This window comes from Xiphophorus hellerii, chromosome 20, assembly GCF_003331165.1.
Source record: "Xiphophorus hellerii strain 12219 chromosome 20, Xiphophorus_hellerii-4.1, whole genome shotgun sequence".
Taxonomy (NCBI): Eukaryota; Metazoa; Chordata; class Actinopteri; order Cyprinodontiformes; family Poeciliidae; genus Xiphophorus; species Xiphophorus hellerii.
The window spans coordinates 33,360,858-33,378,134 of record NC_045691.1 but is presented as its reverse complement, the minus strand read 5'-3'; the positions used below and the strand labels follow the sequence as shown (position 1 = coordinate 33,378,134).

Genomic DNA, 17,277 nt, shown 5'->3' with positions numbered 1-17,277 from the left:
TTTCTAAAGTTAGCAAAAATTAGCTCCCATTCAAAGTTCAGACTTTAAATGTAACTGAAAATTCTTTGCAAGACTTAAAAAAATACTCTTGATTCAATCAAACTTTGCTTGACCTATTTTGGAATAAATCATTGATAAGAAAATAATTTTTTCCATGTGCAAAACTGATAGATACACACAGCAATAGATTTGCAAAAATGGTTCTACAAAGTGTTACCGCAGATGGAGGTAACACAACACAACGTTGCTGTTGTGGCTTTTGCATTTTGTTGACCCTTCTGGGCTGCCATAGAATACAAATGTATGCTATATTTCTTTTTCATTTCATTAGTAAAAACCTCATAGAATCTGTGTTGCTCAGATAATCTCACATTGAACTTTTCGATTGTGACGAGTCAAAATGTGAAACAGTTCAAGTGGGTGCTTACAGTTTTGCGAGGTGCTGGATTTCCTTTGCAAGGTGACAAATGGTTCCTGACATCTGTGTTTACACTAGACCTTTAAGCTCTCTTTTTCTATTATATGCACATACTGAGGTGTGATAGAGTAAAACCTTATCTTCATGGCCACATTGCAGCCTCATTTTTCTTATTGTATATGTTTGTTTTTGTCCTGGAAATAGATTTTTTTTAAAAAACCTTCCTTGGACAGAAATCATCAGAGCTCTTTGTCCTAATATCAGGGCTGCACAAAAAAACCGTCTGCAGAGTGTAATGGATAAAGACTCTGGATATTCTTCAGCCTTCACCGGTTGCAGTGCGTCGTTATTTCATCACAGCAGGAGCACTTCTTTTTTTTTTCTACGTTTGCGTCAAAGCAAAGTTTTATTTAACTGAAACGGCCCACGTTCTACTAATCAAAAAAATGTCCTGAAGATGTAAGGGATTATTGCGTATGTACAGTGCTGCTGACACACCTTTATCAACAAATGGAGATTAGCCAAACAATAACTGGAACTCAGCTGTAGCAATTTGTGGTTAAAATGAAGCCCCAAGTGGGTAAGCATGAAAGAAAAAAAAAATCATTAGACCTTTTACAGGAATGCTCTTGCTGGATTCCAGCTGTAAGGCTTTGATTAGATTAAATGCGAGTTTCCTGTCAGGTGCAATTGTCAGCTGGGATGGGCAGTCTGTGGTAGTCTGTGGGGGGAGGGGCTGGCGCAATGAGTGAAGACGCAGCGGAGGATGGATGGCCCTGGAGCACAGGGTTCAGGAGGAATGTGCCCACCGTGCCATTAGGGGGGGATGATTCATTTTCAGCATCACTTCACAGAGGATGATGTCATTACTCTGGAGCAGCCGACTGTCCGAGCGATAAGAACTCAGCCTCACCCCGGGAGGCGTGGCCTGCTACGTGTTGCGTGGGCCGTCTGGGATTTGCTAAGCACTTCTGGATGGATGCAAACTACATTTCGTTGCTTTGTGCCTGTGACATGTGCAATGACAATAAAGTTCAATTCTATTCTGCTCTATTTAGAAAGACTAACAATGAAGAAGGGAGTGAATCCAAATGTGTTCACTGTTTGTTAATTTTGTGGTGAAACAAAAAACAAAATGTCTCAATCAGGATTTGATTAAATGTTTAATTACAGTCCCTGCAATTAACTCAGTCACAATTAATGATATTTTAATAAAAAACCATCGACAAAAGAAACATGTTTTTTGTTTTGTTTTTTTTTTTTTATCCCTCGCATGTTTGCGGATGTTGCTTGTGCAGCAGATTTACGGGCATACTTGAAACGTGCCAATAGAAAGGTTCCACCCACATGGCAGTATTGTGTTGTGGTGCTGGGTGGTTTACCAGTCCATCCAGTATACTGGATGTAATTTGCCACCCAGTCTGAATTTTCCATATGCTGCCACACCGCGGCATCGCTGAGAAAACGGCTTTAATGCTTCATCATGCAGCATTTTATATAATACTGTTCACTGCTGGAAGCTGGCGAGCGCTGCGTGGAATGGCACCACCAACGGACACATACACACACACACCCCACACACACACACGCACGCAGCTCAGCCAGGCAGCATAACAGTCTGTTAGCTAACAGCTAATCACATTGGAATAAAGATTAGAAAAGAGATAACAGACAGAGAAAGTGAGGCAGGAGATGTAAAAGACAAACTGAAAACAGACTGAAAATACTTTAGCCACATTGCTACAGTCATGAGTAACGTTCATAAAGTTTGTATTTGCCATGTTCACATCAAAGGATATTCTTCCTATTAGTTTAAATGTGGATTGTTTATTTTTCTAATTGAGAAAATCAGAAGCAGTTCTGTAAAGCACAAATTAGGAATGTTTATTTGTCATGTTTTGTTTGACATTTTAATACTTTATTACCTTGGCTTCAAGGATGACATATGTGTCTTGCAATAGTTAAATACTTGCAAGACTTGAATATTTAAGCACAAAGTATTATAGGTCAAATTGTAGAGTTTGTAGAACAGTCTTAAAATGTTTTGATAAGAAAACAGTGTTAAAATGTGCATATCTTTTCATTTTAAAATGGTGCATTTTCCACAATAAAACAATTTACATTCTACATCTTTCTAATATTTCATACTACCCCATTCATATATTGTGTAATTTTTGAAAACAATTATTATTTTTTTGTAGAACTTTATAGTCAAGTCGCCCACCAGAACCAGCACTACTTGGTTCTGTTTTCATCAACTTCCAAAGAAAGGAATCCTCAATAATTCAAGACCTTTTTACTCTTTCCCATCTTGCTAACTTGAATAAATACATTCTTCAGTAAGTTAAATAAGTGATAGACAATACATTTTGTATAGTAGAGCTTTGAAGAAAAGTCACTTAACCTTCCACAGCCGTTAGTCATTTCATTTTAACGAAGTTAGGACTTTTCATCCTCGGCTTGAACTATATTTGTTTCTGATATGCTTCAGCATTTATGATGAGAGCTTCAGTATGATCACATGTGAGGCAGACAAACAGGTAAATATGTGTAATAAAGGGCAGTTGGCATGGCAACGATGTCGGGGTGTGATCACATGTTGGAATGTTTAACAGTTTCAACTCTCACTGTATCTGGGTGTGTCATGTCACCAGACTGTCAGTTGTTAGAGATGTATTATGATTACTACTATTATTATTATTATTATTATTATTATTATTAGCAATGCAAAACATTACTCCCATAAATGCTGTTTCAGTTTATCTACCCACATTTTCTCACTGTAATCAAGTAGATATACAGTGGTAATAAAAAGTATTCAACCCCTGGATGGTTTACACGTTTTATTGCTTTTACAAATAAATCAACACAATCTGACTTTTGTTACTAAAAAAATGTTAGAGTAGAAAACCCTTTGATGTCAACTGAAATATAATTTCTACAACATGACTATCAAAAAAACAAAGTGATTGTATAAATGTTCACATCTTTTAAAGCTGCAGTAGGCAACTTTTTATTAAAAAAAAAAAAATACAGTCATTATGTCTTGGCAATTGGCTGAGGCAGATAATCTGTGGAAAAAAATATCCAGCTCCAGGTCAAAAACGACCAATCAGAGCCAGGAGGCGGGTCTTATCGGTGCCTAAATCCTTCGTTTTTGCACAGGCTCAAGGTTAGCAGCTGTGCTAGAGGCGGAGGAACAAGCTAACATTACAGGAAAACTATCCACCGTCACCAGTGGCTATGCTAACTAGCGGTAGCATTCACAGCAGGCTCCGCTATGCGGGCAGGAGCTGCAGAGAGCAGAAGCGAAATGAGCAGCGAAATATAGAGAAATCCATCAGGACAATATCTGCAAGAAACCTACTTTTTCAGAGAACATTTGTTATCCAGCAACATAATGACCCGTAGCATCCAGCTAAAGCTACACAGAGACAACAAGATGGATGCTCTGGAGTGTTCCTACAACATTAAAACTACAAAAGAATAAGGCAGCTTCTTATGGCTGATATCGGTATATTTAAATATTCTCGCTTGATTCATTAAAGGGGCAGCATTATGTATTTTCTATGCACATATTGGCATTTTACAGCACAATCAAGTAACTGTTACCTTCAGTTATACAAATGCTATATATGTATCAAAAATGACTTAAAAGAAAATTGACTCAGTAATTTAACACCTTGAAATTGGGCCTCTGTCTCTTTAAAACCTCCTGCTTTTTCTGAACTCTGCCTTCAGGAAGTCGTCACAACATGGCTCCTCTATTAACCCTTTAACATTTTTACCAGCATTGCTCTGAGAAGTAGCTCCTACAATGAGCTCAGTAAATGCTCAGTTTCACCAGGTGTTTGCTAATTGCTGCTGGCTAGTCTGAAGGAGCTGAGTGGAGGAGTCACAGCAGAGTGTTGCTTTGTGAGGTGGAAGCTTGCAGCTCCGAGCAGGAGCTGTGTCCTTGAAGGCCACCAAGGTATTTTGCACAGCTGAATGGTTGCCATGGAGTTGAAAGTATTTCTCAAACATGCGTGAAAGAATCAAGGCAAAACTGCAGATTTGTTTCTGAAGAAATAATAACATGATGTAAAGCTCAATTCTTTTTTATATAATGCTATCATTGACAATTAATGACACAATGTTAATTAACAATGACTGAAGTTCATCATTCAGTATCTTTGCCTTTACTTTTGCTGTCCTGACGACCAGAAACTACCACTGAGTTTCACTTTGAAGTTAACTCCAGAGTCTGCCGTCAGGAACAGACTCGTCTGTATACAGAGATAATGATTAAAAAAAAGATGAACTATTCCTATAATCAGTATTGCGGCTGCAGAGCCTCGCCTTGCAGTTCACGCCACTTCATAGACATCAAAGGGATGTCAGCAGAGAGCATGTCATCCTTATCAGGTCACACATGCATTAATGTCGACACCTTCTGCTGCTGAGGTGATCCAACCTGCAGCCCTTCCTCTGCTCACACAGCAAACAGTTTTATGTACCCTGGATAAATATCATGTGATCAATTTATGGAACTTATTAACACAGAGTAAACAGGCATTAACTGGGATTATTCTAAACACACCGCTAAGACCTGAAAGGCAAAGGGAAAAACAATAAAAAAAGTTTGAAGACAATTTCTAAGTCTTATCCATTTTTGTATTTTTCTTACCTGTAAAGGTCTATGGCCACCGGTGGGGGGGGATGCCTTCTTAAACAAACTTTTGGTTGAACTTTTTTTCTCTTATTAGATGCAAAGAAAAAAATCACGACAAATATTTTTCTTTTTTTTTTCTCACTATTCTTAGTGCCAGACATACAGTACAGACCAAAAGTTTGGACACACCTTTTTAATTCAATGAGTTTTATTTATTTTCATGACTATTGACATTGTAGATTCACACTGAAGGCATCAAAACTATGAATAACGCATGTGGAAATATGAACCAAACAAAAAAGTATAAAACAACTGAAAATACCCCTTATATTCTAGTTTCTTCAAAGTAGCAACCTTTTGCTGTGATTACTGCTTTGCACACACTCTGCATTTTCTTGATGAGCTTCAAGAGGTTGTCACCTGAAATGGTTTTCACTTCATAGGTGTGCCCTGTCAGGTTAATAAATGGGATTTATTGCCTTTTAAATAGTCATGAAAATAAAGAAAACCCATTGAATTAGAAGGTGTGTCCAAACTTTTGGTCTGTACTATATAAAAACCTGCATAGAGTTTAAAAAAAACATGAAAGACCCCAGACTGAGAAATAAGATTCTCTGGTCTGATGAGACAAAGATTGAACATTTTGGTGTTAATTCTAATACTATGAGTGGAGAAAACCAGGCACTGCTCATCACCTGCTCAATACAATCCCAACAGTGAAACATGGTGGTGGCAGCATCATGGTATGAGGGTGTTTTTCAGCTGAAGGGACAGGACGACTGGTTGAAACTGAGGGAAAGATGAATGTGGCCAAGTACAGAGAGATCCTGAAAGAAAACCTCTTCCAGAGAGCTCAGGACCTCAAATGGACCGAAGGTTCACCTTCCAGCAAGACAAAGACCCAAAGCAGACAGATAAAATAACAAAGGAGTGGCTTCTGAATAACTCTGTGACCATTCTTGACTGGTCCAGCCAGAGCCCAGACCTGAACCCAGCCGAGCATCTCTGGAGAGACCTGAGACTGGCTCCACCAATGTTCACCATCCAACCTGACAGAACAGAACTGGAGAGGATCTGAAGGAAGGATGGCAGAGGAGACTCATGGCTGTACTAGCACAAAAGAATGCATTTACTCAATACTGAGTAAAGGGTCTGAATACGTATAAACGTGATATTTCAGTTTTTCTTTTTTAAGAAATTTGCAACAATTTCTACTTTTCTGTGTGTTTGGGGGGGGGGGGGGGGTCTGTAAAGACCAGTGCTTGGTCAGAAAAACTAATCCAAGTCATGAGGAGGGTACATAATGCTGCTCAGCCCCTCCCCGTCGCTCTGTGCTAGGCTACATCTAGCTGCTTACACCAAAGCTTGCCATTAATGCTAAAGCTAGTTAGCATGACAGACGGATTACGGTGATTAAATGGTGTTCCTGTAACGGTAAGTTGTTTCTCCACCGCTACACTGCAAAAACAAAATCTTACCAAATAATTTTAGTCTAGTTTCTAGTGCAAATATGTTAGCACACTTGAAATAACACAATACTAACAAGTAACCTTTCAGCAAGATAAGAGCTTGTTTTAAATCAATAATTTCTTAATATTGATGAAGAAAGTACTAGTTCCACTGGCAAATTATTTCACTTGTAGAAAAAAATATTGGCAGACCAACATTATTTGGTAAGATTTTGTATTTTTGCAGTGTAGCAGCTTCAGCAACGCTAAGACCTACTGACTGGTTGTTTCTGACTCAAACCACGCTGTCATGACACAGTAACAGCTTAGACACATGAAAACATGTTTATAAAAGTTACATGCTGCATAGTATGTTTGAAACTTCCCCCGTTTATCAGCCTGTGATGGTAAAAGTTGTTTGTACTGTTTACTCAGTTCTAAGAATCCTTATTTCATTTTTTGCGTTCTGGGCACTGCGTGGTTTTTACTCATTTCCTGGACTGGTCTCCGTTTCAGCTGTTAGAAGCCACAGATCCTTGAATGTTTAAATTTCCTTGTCATTTTTCAACTAATCCTTTTGTCTATTATGACTTGTCCATAGGAGGAAAATGTTTTTTAAAATTGCTATTACGGTGGACATCCATCATCTTTAAATCTCCTGCTGCGAAGCGTGTTTTTGCAAACGGCTTATGGTGGCAGTGGGTCATTTTGAATTTCTAATTCCTCTGTCAAAACAGCTTATGAATACTTATGCAATGTTACACACTCAGCTTTAACCGACGCTTCACTACAAATATATGCTGACAAAGTCAAATAGTTGCGTTCAAAGTACATGTTTCATAACCAAGTTGGCTGGCTTCGTATTAGGCTGGATGTGCTGGTGAAAGGATGAGGTGGGATGAGATGAAATGAGAAAATATTGAAGTGAGCCTTCCTGCAGCATTGGTGGATTTTCCAGATCTTCAACAAACTCCGATTTCAGTGAGCTACATGGAAGGCAGCCAGTAATTCACAATGTTTGCACTGGGCCTCTTCTCAGCACCTAGAAAGAAGGAATAAAAAAAAAAAAAAGAAATTTGCACTCACATTATCTGCTGGAATATCAAATTTAGAGCAATCTCACTCTAATCTCCCCCCAATATTCCTGCTTCCTGTTGTTGTTTCTGGATGTTGGTGCTTTTCTTCTGTTCCATTGAAGATAGTCTGACAAGTTCACTCTGACAATATTCAGTGTTAAACCAAGAGCAATCAGCCTGTCTGGCTTTTTTTTTTTTTTTTTTTAATTCTGAAAAACATTAATTTTAGTTGCTGCGCCTGATAAGTGTTGTGCCATTTGTTTTTTTTGTTTTTTTAACATTTTACCTTTCAGACATCTCACCCAGCCTGCCGGCTGGAACATTGTGTTTTTGTTTTTGCTGTTTGGTGGATTCAACCTCCAGAGTGGCATGGGGAATTTAGAGGTGCATTGGGAGGGGGGCTATGCTGGACGTGTTCCAGCGTGGCAGCTTGGTGGTTGGAGTTCGGTTGGTGGTTGTGATTCTGCCAGAGCACGCAGCAGGAGGAAGGCTCTGTTAAAGCGGGCGGTCGGAGCGCAAACTCTAAATCACTACACAGATCTAGCTTCCTCAACCCTCACATGAATTCACTGATTCTGGCATTGAAAGCCAGGATAGCGTGTCCAGAGCAGGATTTCATGCAACATTTGGGGTTTCTTTAATTATGTTCACCAATAAGATTCGGTCCACAAAGCTATGGCTACATCAGATACACCAAACATGCACCCTAAGTGTGACGTGCACCCAGAAGGCTCCATTTGTTAAAACCACAGGACGAATTAAGTTTAATTCTTTGCAGCAGCGGAGCCACGGCTGCATTGGTTGCAGCGCACTGTGCATGTTACGGCCTAATTAACTTCTGCACCTTTATTTATTTATTTCCTCAAGATAAACTGGCAGCTCCTCTGTTTAAACTATAAATGGATTAGCACAACATTGCATTCTCTTTAGTTTTTTTTGTGGCTGCTCATCCTCCCTCCCCTCGCTCTGTGCTATGCTGTAGCTAGCGCAGCCTATTGTGAATGCTCAGTCTAGTTAGCATAGCTACCAATGACAGCAGATAAACATTTTTCCTGTAATCATTTGTTTTTCCACTATTAACACACTTAGCAGTGAGTGAATGAGGTTGATTGGGGGTGATAAGACCCTCGTCCTGGTTCTGATTGGTTGTTTTTGGCAAGAACGTAGCATTTCTTTAGCCAGTAATAGCAGTTCAGGGAGGAGGTGGAGGACATTGATTGTTTTCACAGATTATCTGTCTCATAACAAACTGGCACAACATAGTGACCGCTTTAACAAATATGGAGAAAACATATTTTTTTATTAAAGTTATATACTGCAGCTTGAATAAAATTCAACTAGCATTTTTTTGAGAAGTCTGGATCGCTTCATGTATATTTTTGCATGTTGCCTGTGACTGTTGCTTGTGGGAAGAGACATTTCAGTAATCTAAAACTAATAGAAAAAATTTAAGCAACCTACTTGCATACTGTATGTGGACTGTTGCATGTAAAATTCATGAGCAGTAAATATTGTGCTAGTTATCAGTATTGGACCAAAGGAAGCAAGGCAGCTGCAAGCCTTTAAAATTGTGATGCTTTTGATGGGTCAGATAGACTCAAAAAATTGTAACAGCAGCTGCGCGGGGAGGGGCCCAATTGAATATGTGTGTGTGTGGGTATGGGTGTGTGGGGGGGTGTACGTGCGTGTGTGTGTGCGTTTGTTTCTAATACCTTGTGGGGACCATTTTCCTGACATATACTACGTTGTGTCAGGAATGTAGTATATGCTTCTTGTGGGGACCAAAGCCTGGTCCCCACAAGGGGAAACGCTGTTTTGGGGTCAGGGGTCAGATTTAGGACTAAGGTGTGAATTGAGTTTTGGTTAGGGTTAGGTATGTAATGGTTAAGGTTAGGGTAAGGGTAAAGTTTAGGCTGTAGAAATGAATGGAAAGTCCCCACAAAGATGGGTGCGCAAGGGTGTGTATATATATATATAATTTTTGCAACCAAAAAAAAATTTTTTTTAATGTTATACTCATTAAAATCTATGTAAATAATTAATTTAATTTAATGTGTTAAATCCTAATATGTTCTAAAGATAAATAAGCAGAATCACAGTCTAATATCTCTCATCAAGCCTTCTCAGTTCATTGGCAGGCTGCCTGAGCCGTGTGGGCAGTGACAGCAGATGAAACTTTGTGCTGGGGCCTATCAGAGGCACATGGCCTACGTGAGCTGGATGCGCCTCCACGGCCTGGCCCTCCATTAATCACATTCAGATCAGCCTCCTCTCTGCTCCCACTTCTCACCAGCCTTATCTTAATGTGGACAGATGAAGCCACGCAGTGTTGTCTGTCACCTCTCTGGTTTCTGGATTTCCACTCCCATCGCTCACCAGAGACCATGACACATTTCTTGACGACGGGAAGCTGTGATGATGGTTGATACGCACTTCATCAAATTAATGCAGCGGCCTTACAGTATTTACATAAGAGGCCAAGTTATCACACTCTATGCTTTGCTTTGTTTGAACTGACACATTTACAGAACCAAGGTGTCGCACTTAGCTAAAAACAACAAATAAATCCTTGTTTTCACTTTTGCCTTTTTTTAAACTTTCCAGCATCAGGTTTTGAAGTGACAAGCCATTTTTTTATAGATCTATCTCAAATGTACAGCTGTTCAAGGAACTTTAATTCCACCAAGAGCAAAGGGAGATCTACGCATGTTTGGAAAGATAAGAATTTCATTATGCTCTGGAGCAGTATGAATATCGAATGGGAATTTGTCTCCGACGGCTTGTCTGCATCTGCATCTCGATGATATTCTGAGCGGTGCCGTCGATTTTGGAGCAGCTGTTTGCCCTGTTTGTTCTGTGACAGAAACTGTCTGTTTTGGTGGTTGTTCAAACCGCAGCCTGACCTCTGGCGCTTTGCAGAACCAATCCTGTATGGGAAAGGCGGCTGCATCAAAACCACTCTGGAAGTGAGTTTATTATGTGGTTTTAATGTAGCATGACTGCGTACAGTCTCAGCCCATTAGCAGCCGTAATCTGACACTGTGTACTGATAAATCTTCATGTTTTTATTTCAGAGAATCATTTATGTTCCTTTTTTACGATGTAGAAAATGATGCATTACGTGTCACGTCTTGATAAATGATTATAAATTCTAGCCGACTGATAGAATCATACTCCCCGACACTCACGCTGAAATTTCATTAATTATGTTTGTATCCAGACTATAATACTGTCATTGTTTTGGCTCCAAGTATAAATATGATTTGATTAAGCTGTTTGTTTGTGCAGTAAGTGCTAATTTGTATAATATCATACAAAGCTTGATGCTGTAATTACTGACCAGCCAGATAAAACTGCTTCTCACTTTGCAAGCTTGAGAAAAAGACAACAACAAAAAAACGTTTCTGTGAGGAGTTTTTTTTTTTTTCTGTTCTTTTGCTGATATTACCGTAGCAACAAAAGATGCACTGATCACAGGTTTATGGCTGAATTCTGATGTCAAGCTTTTGAAAATCTTTGACCATTTGATAATAATAATTTAAAATCCATTATATGTTATTGCAATAAACAACACAAAGAATTAAAAAATTAGCCCATCAATATTTTGAATAACATACACCGGTAATGGTGTAATTTTTAATAAGTAAATTTAAAAATGGAAAATATTGTGCACAGCTGGATTCATAAAGTATCAAAAGTTTCACTGTAAACTTTGGTATGTGTAGAATATGCATCGCCTCAGTAACCACTTCAACACTGAAAAGTATTGCTTTCCCTGCAACCTGTCAACACTTAGATACAATCCACTGAGAGACACGGAAGAAAATATTTTTGAGTTTTTGATAATCCAGGAAAGCATCCCCACAGCATGATGGCGCCACCATATTTTTAATTGGAAAATGTCAGATTTCCAGCTTTATCAGCCTTTCTCAGTGCATCTTTGTTTTCAACCCAGGAAAAAGACTTTCAGAAATACTCTGCAGCAAAGTCTAACAATAATTGGTCTGTCCTCTGGGTTAATGTGAGGAATTTTGAAAACCTTTAATGAGAAAGCCACCGGCTCATGTTGGCCTCTTCTCTAACTAAACGTTGTTATTGTTTTGCTGTTAAACTCTAAAGCTGCACAAAGCAACTATTCCTCACGCTTTTTTCATTTTCCTTTAGCAGCTTTTAAAATGTTCCAAAAGGAGGAAAATGGAAATTTTATGTGGCTGAAATCCTCTAAGGTGTTGTCAGAAAACTGCACACAGTGCATTTATTTTCTCAGGCGGCTCTGTGATGCTTTACGGGAAGGAGAAGCAGAAGATGTTAATGAGTTCAGCTTCCTCTGGACGCTGCTCCTGTGTACTGCTGCAGTGGGTGTGTAATTTTGCTTTGGCTTTCATTTGTCTGTCATGTGGAAGAAGAATGAATACCTAAAGGGCTGAGTAAAAAGCAAATGCTTTTACTGTATATTTCTACCAGGAGCATAGACTCTGTACACCTAGAACTTTATCCCATTTTGTCTCTTTACAAACTCAACCAACATTATATTTTATTGGGACTTTATGTGCACGACTAACACAAAGTAGCTTGTAATTGTAAAGTAGAATGGTTACATAAAAAAAATAATTTTGCTTTCATTCAGCCCCATATACTCTTGATATCCCTGAATAAAATCCAGTCCCATTGACCGCCTTCGGAAGACACCGAATTAGACTAAAAATGGAGCTGCTTTGTGAAGGCTTGTTAATGAACAATCACGACGACCAAAGAACAGAGCAGATCAGAGAGAAAGATGTGGAGAGGCAGAGTCATGGTTAGGTTATAAATCAATATCCAAAAGGTTTGAACATTTCATGAAACACTCTTCAGGCCATCGTCCTGATATGGAGCGTGGCTCTATAGCAAACCTTCCAAGACATGGCTGTCCACTTAAAACTGGCCAAACAAGGAGGAGAATCATCAAACAGGGAAACAAAGAGGCCAATGTAACCAATGCGAGGAGGAAATCACTGCAAAAACACAAAATCATACCAAATATTTTGGTCTAGTTTCTATTGCAAACATTGTAGTACACTTGAAATAAGACAAGTAGCTTTTCAGGAAAATATAGGGGTTTGTTTAAAGTCATTGATCTCTTAATATTGATGAAAAACTACTAGTTCCATTGGCAGATTATTTCACTTATAGCATTGGAAAAATGTCTTATTATAAATGAAATAATCTGCTAGTGGGGATCCATTTATCAGAACTTCTGCCACTGAAAAAACTTCCTCTTTGTTCCAACGTTTAGGTAACGGACAATGTCTTCGCTGGTTCCACCAGCCACCGAATTTTTGTCTTCATGTATTTTCCACAAGTCCAGTGGATCAATGTAGACCAGTAAATAAGAGGTAGTTCCATCGTGAATGTGGTACTTTTCCTCTTCAGCAACGTTAGAAGTTGATCGAAATTAGCCAATATTGTAAAAGTTGAAAAAATGTTTTCCTAAGTTATAATTCAGAGGATATTTAATCCATATAGTTCCTCCAGTCTTACAGTAATGGTTTTCCTCACAAGGCAGTATATATTGTTGTGGTCGACATTTGGTATGCTAACCCACCTAGCACTGTTTGCGCTGGTCCTCAGTTTCAACAACCTTTAAAAGTCATTCAAACAGCACTTTGTTGAGATTATTATGTGTCTCAAGACAGTTTAAGATTTGAAAAGTTTCTCTTAAGATAAACTCCTGGAAACTTAATTTTTAAGCCAAATCTGGTAGTTCTAGTTTTTTTTCTTCTTCTAAAAGTAAAAAGCAACTTTAATGCATTATCACCACCTTGTGGTAGTAATGGTATATTACATGCACTGGAAATGAATCACTACATTGATTCATTTCAATGAATCAATTGAAATGATTCATTCAATTGATTCATTGAAATGAATGGCTCTAACTCTTTATTCTAAAGAATCAGATCAAACAAATATGAAATATTTGAATTTGAACTTTATGATCATTCAAAGATTAAATATTACATGCCCCTTTTTTATAGAACACTAAAGCAGTTCTTTTTCCTCCAACATGGCAAGTATTTCAACATTCCAGGTTTCTGTGAAGTGTGTCTGTTAGCCAGCTTCCCATAATCATAGCTTTAAGATTGAAAATTGAATTCCCCAATCTACGATATGAAATGATGAATGAGAAGGTTGGGTCTAACTTATTTGCTGGCGAAGTTCAGAAAATATGTTTTCTTCTTTATCTGCTGTTATTCAGAAATGACAGAGTGGATTTTGGCCTTGCATGTAAATATACAGTATATATATATATGTATATATAAAAAAAATCAGAACATCTTGTTTCTTTGTTTACCCCTTGAGTTTGAAACATTGCCAGACTCCTGCTTTAATAGGTTCAGTATGTTTCAGACCCGCTGCCATTCATTTGGTTCTCCGTACAGAAGGAGAATCTGTATGTAGACATTCAGGGGCTTTGTGTAACCTTGTGCAGAAGAACACGACTCACTGGGGCCCTGATGTAAACATGTTGCACGTTAGTTTGCATACTGCTTGTCTTCGCTAAATCAACTGGTGATGTCCAACATTGCAGAGTGAAAATCTTTTTGGAATATCTCCAGGAATCTTTTCAAAGGTACAGGTGTTCAAAAGTTGGCCGTGTTGTACTGTATTTGTATGGAGTGTTTCACTGAAGCAGAGAAGTATTGTCAGCAGTGTGGTCATGTTTTCACTGTGTTAAAAGGGTAGGATGATCTATAATATTAGTAAATATCGGACATAACAGAAATATCGGCCCAAATTGTTTTTACCCAAAATGCCCTCTTCTGTAGTCCACTTCCTGCTTTTGGGGAGCTGTAAAGTCCGTTTGCATTCACATATGAATTTAAATCTCGCCAGAGTTCATTTCAACTGGACCAAAACCTAGGGTTTGACCAGAGTTCACTTCAACTGGATCAAAACCTAGGGTTTGACCAGAGTTCATTTTTTGGTTTGCATCAAAGTTCAGTTGCTCTTCCACATGTCCACAAATGAACCGGACAATCTCAGCAAACAAAGCAGATTCCGATTAAAGCGAACTAAACAGTCTGGAAAATGATGCTGACGGTTGTCTGTAGAGCTCTTTTTCAGCTTGTTGGGCCTTTTTAATTCACTAGCTGAGATGCTGCTACTCCAGAAGGTGATTTACATGGACTATCAGAGCTTTCAACTGGTCCTAAAGAAAAAAAATCATAAGTTGAAATAATAAGAAAATGAGTTTCTATTGTGTGCCAAGTGCCGAGTATCTGTACCTGCCTGCATCCTGTGGAAGTGGCCCACATGAGTGGTACCTATTACATCTATAGCTTGTGACACTCATGCAAATACTTCCTAAAACACTGGGACTTAAATGGGGATTTAACTCTTTATTCTAAAGAATCAGATGCATTGACAGGTCATGCTGACGTGTTACTTTAAGTAGATATACAAAAAACGGATAAAACAAACAAATTATTGTGTTGAAAATATTGCAACAATAATTTCCAACAATTGTTAGGGATAAAAGGAAAATTCTCTATCAAATGCTTATAACCCAAAATAAAAATCTACACGAGAGATACACAGCGGCACACGAAAATGATTATGAAGTAGACATTTCATCATAGCCATCTCTTGGCCGTGTTTATAGAGGACTGATCTAACCTTTGGACGTGAGCCGTCATCCCGACTGCCATCACACTGTCTGATCATTTAAAGATGGTGTCCCGGGGTTACAAGACATTCAGTTTAAACAAGCTGCCTTGTGAGCAAAGGTCACCGGTACCTCAGTTCTACCAAATCCAATTAGATGACTGGTAAAGCAATTGAATTTTAAACAAGCAGGACGTGCCTTCCAACTCCCTAATGCAAGAGCAAATAGCATTCCTTTGATAGACCAGGGGGCTTAGAAAGGAGGTAAGAGTGAGGGGGAGAGCGTAGTGATGTGACTTGGTTAGAAAAACTTCATGTTCAGAGATAATTCTTACTTGAAAGACGGCAAACAATCAATCAAACGTCGGGTTTCCTCAGAAAAATTGCTAAGCCCGGTGGTCGGGGCGCCGAGGCGATCCATTACTGGGTAATTATATGTTACGGGAAAACATCGCCAGTGAAGCACTATTTAAACCCACAACTAGTCTTAAAAACATCAAATCAAAAAATACAATTAAAATTAATATCAATTATTTGCACTTCTGTTTAATCCAAATTAAGTCAGCGGCTCCATAAGGCCTCTGGGAGATTCAGGGGCCCCATAAATGCTAATATATTAACACAAACCATACATAAATGTAACATTTGTTTGAGATTATCAATGCTGCTAAATTTGATTTAGTGGTTTCAGCATACATACATTAAAAGATTTTAAATTGTTTAACATTTAAATGTAAGATTTTAAGGAGCTGGCAAGTTTACTTTGTAAAAGTTCAGAGAACAATATACATAGTTAGATTGTTTTGTTGCCATAGCAGCAATCTGATGCTGTGAATTTAATCTTTGAGTTTGAGCTCTGTTTTCCCACAAATACAAATTAATAAACTGCAATTATAACTTATTGCTTTTTATGTTGGCCAATTAAACCACTCCCCTTCTCCCAGATTAAATCTACACAGAAGCTGTTAGAGGTGCCGATGTTTTTAGCAGCAAGAGGGGCCCCAAAATCAAATTCTGCTCAAGGCCTCATACAGCCTTGGACCGGCCCTAAATCCGCTGCACTGTGCACAGATGTGCAACAAATGGGAGATTTAATTAAATGCTGCTAATGTGGCTCTAGAAGCTCTTCCATTTTGTGTCTGAGTTTTTAATGAGTCACAGAAACTGTTCTGGTTGCTGGAGTTTATGGGACGAGTTTTTCCGATGGCCGCTTGGATTAACTCTAAGTAGACAAAGCATTTGATATGGTGTGTTGCATTGTGTAACCTGAAAAAATATGCTACTAATAATGATAATAAAATAATATAAAACCAATGTGATGCGCGACTACGAGGCGGGCGCGAAAGCTCCTCACCCACTGAACCTGCATGATGAGTGGTTCATGCCGGCTTTGAATGCATGAACTATAAACATATATTTTAGGAATAAATCTGCTCCTTTAATGAAACGCTCTGATCAACAGAGATGCTTGCAATCCAGCTTTAAGAAAAAGAAATTGAGCGATTTATTTTTTTCTCCTAAAAACATAAACAAGCGATGCTTAGCCTGGCGGTGGGGCTAGTAAAGCATGGCAGGCTGCCAGGCTTATTATACATGGGGGGAAACCCTGAAATCAGTACAAGAATTACATTAATCAAGACTGATTAAAAAATTAAATGGTACGATTGTTTTTTTTTATGTCATCTCCATGTGGCTGGCAAAGAGCAGTCCAATCAGTTGTTTCAAAACAATCTTGTAGGAAACGATGCAATTGTGTAATTTGTTGGTTTTTTTATAGTAGCGGAATATCAACACAGTTTTGTGCACATTTTTAATTGGAACTCAGCTGTTGACTACTAGAATTTCACAATTGCTTTTGATATTTTTGCTTATGTATGATGCTAAATGTAATTTGGTTTCTTTACTCAATATATCAATCATGGACTATAACTTGATATCATGTTAGACTGGTGTTTCTTGAACTTTTTAAGGTCCACTTTACCCATTAACACCTGGTGGAATGCACATCTGCTGAGCTCATTAATGTTAAAGAGTTAATAG

The 17,277-nt window shown here is 38.5% G+C and overlaps 1 protein-coding gene across 2 annotated transcripts in view; it reads left to right on the top strand.

Moving 5' to 3' along the window:
• cntn6 (contactin 6) overlaps positions 1 to 17,277 on the top strand; it is a 143,471-nt gene that overhangs the window by 16,842 nt on the left and 109,352 nt on the right. The window lies entirely within an intron of this gene.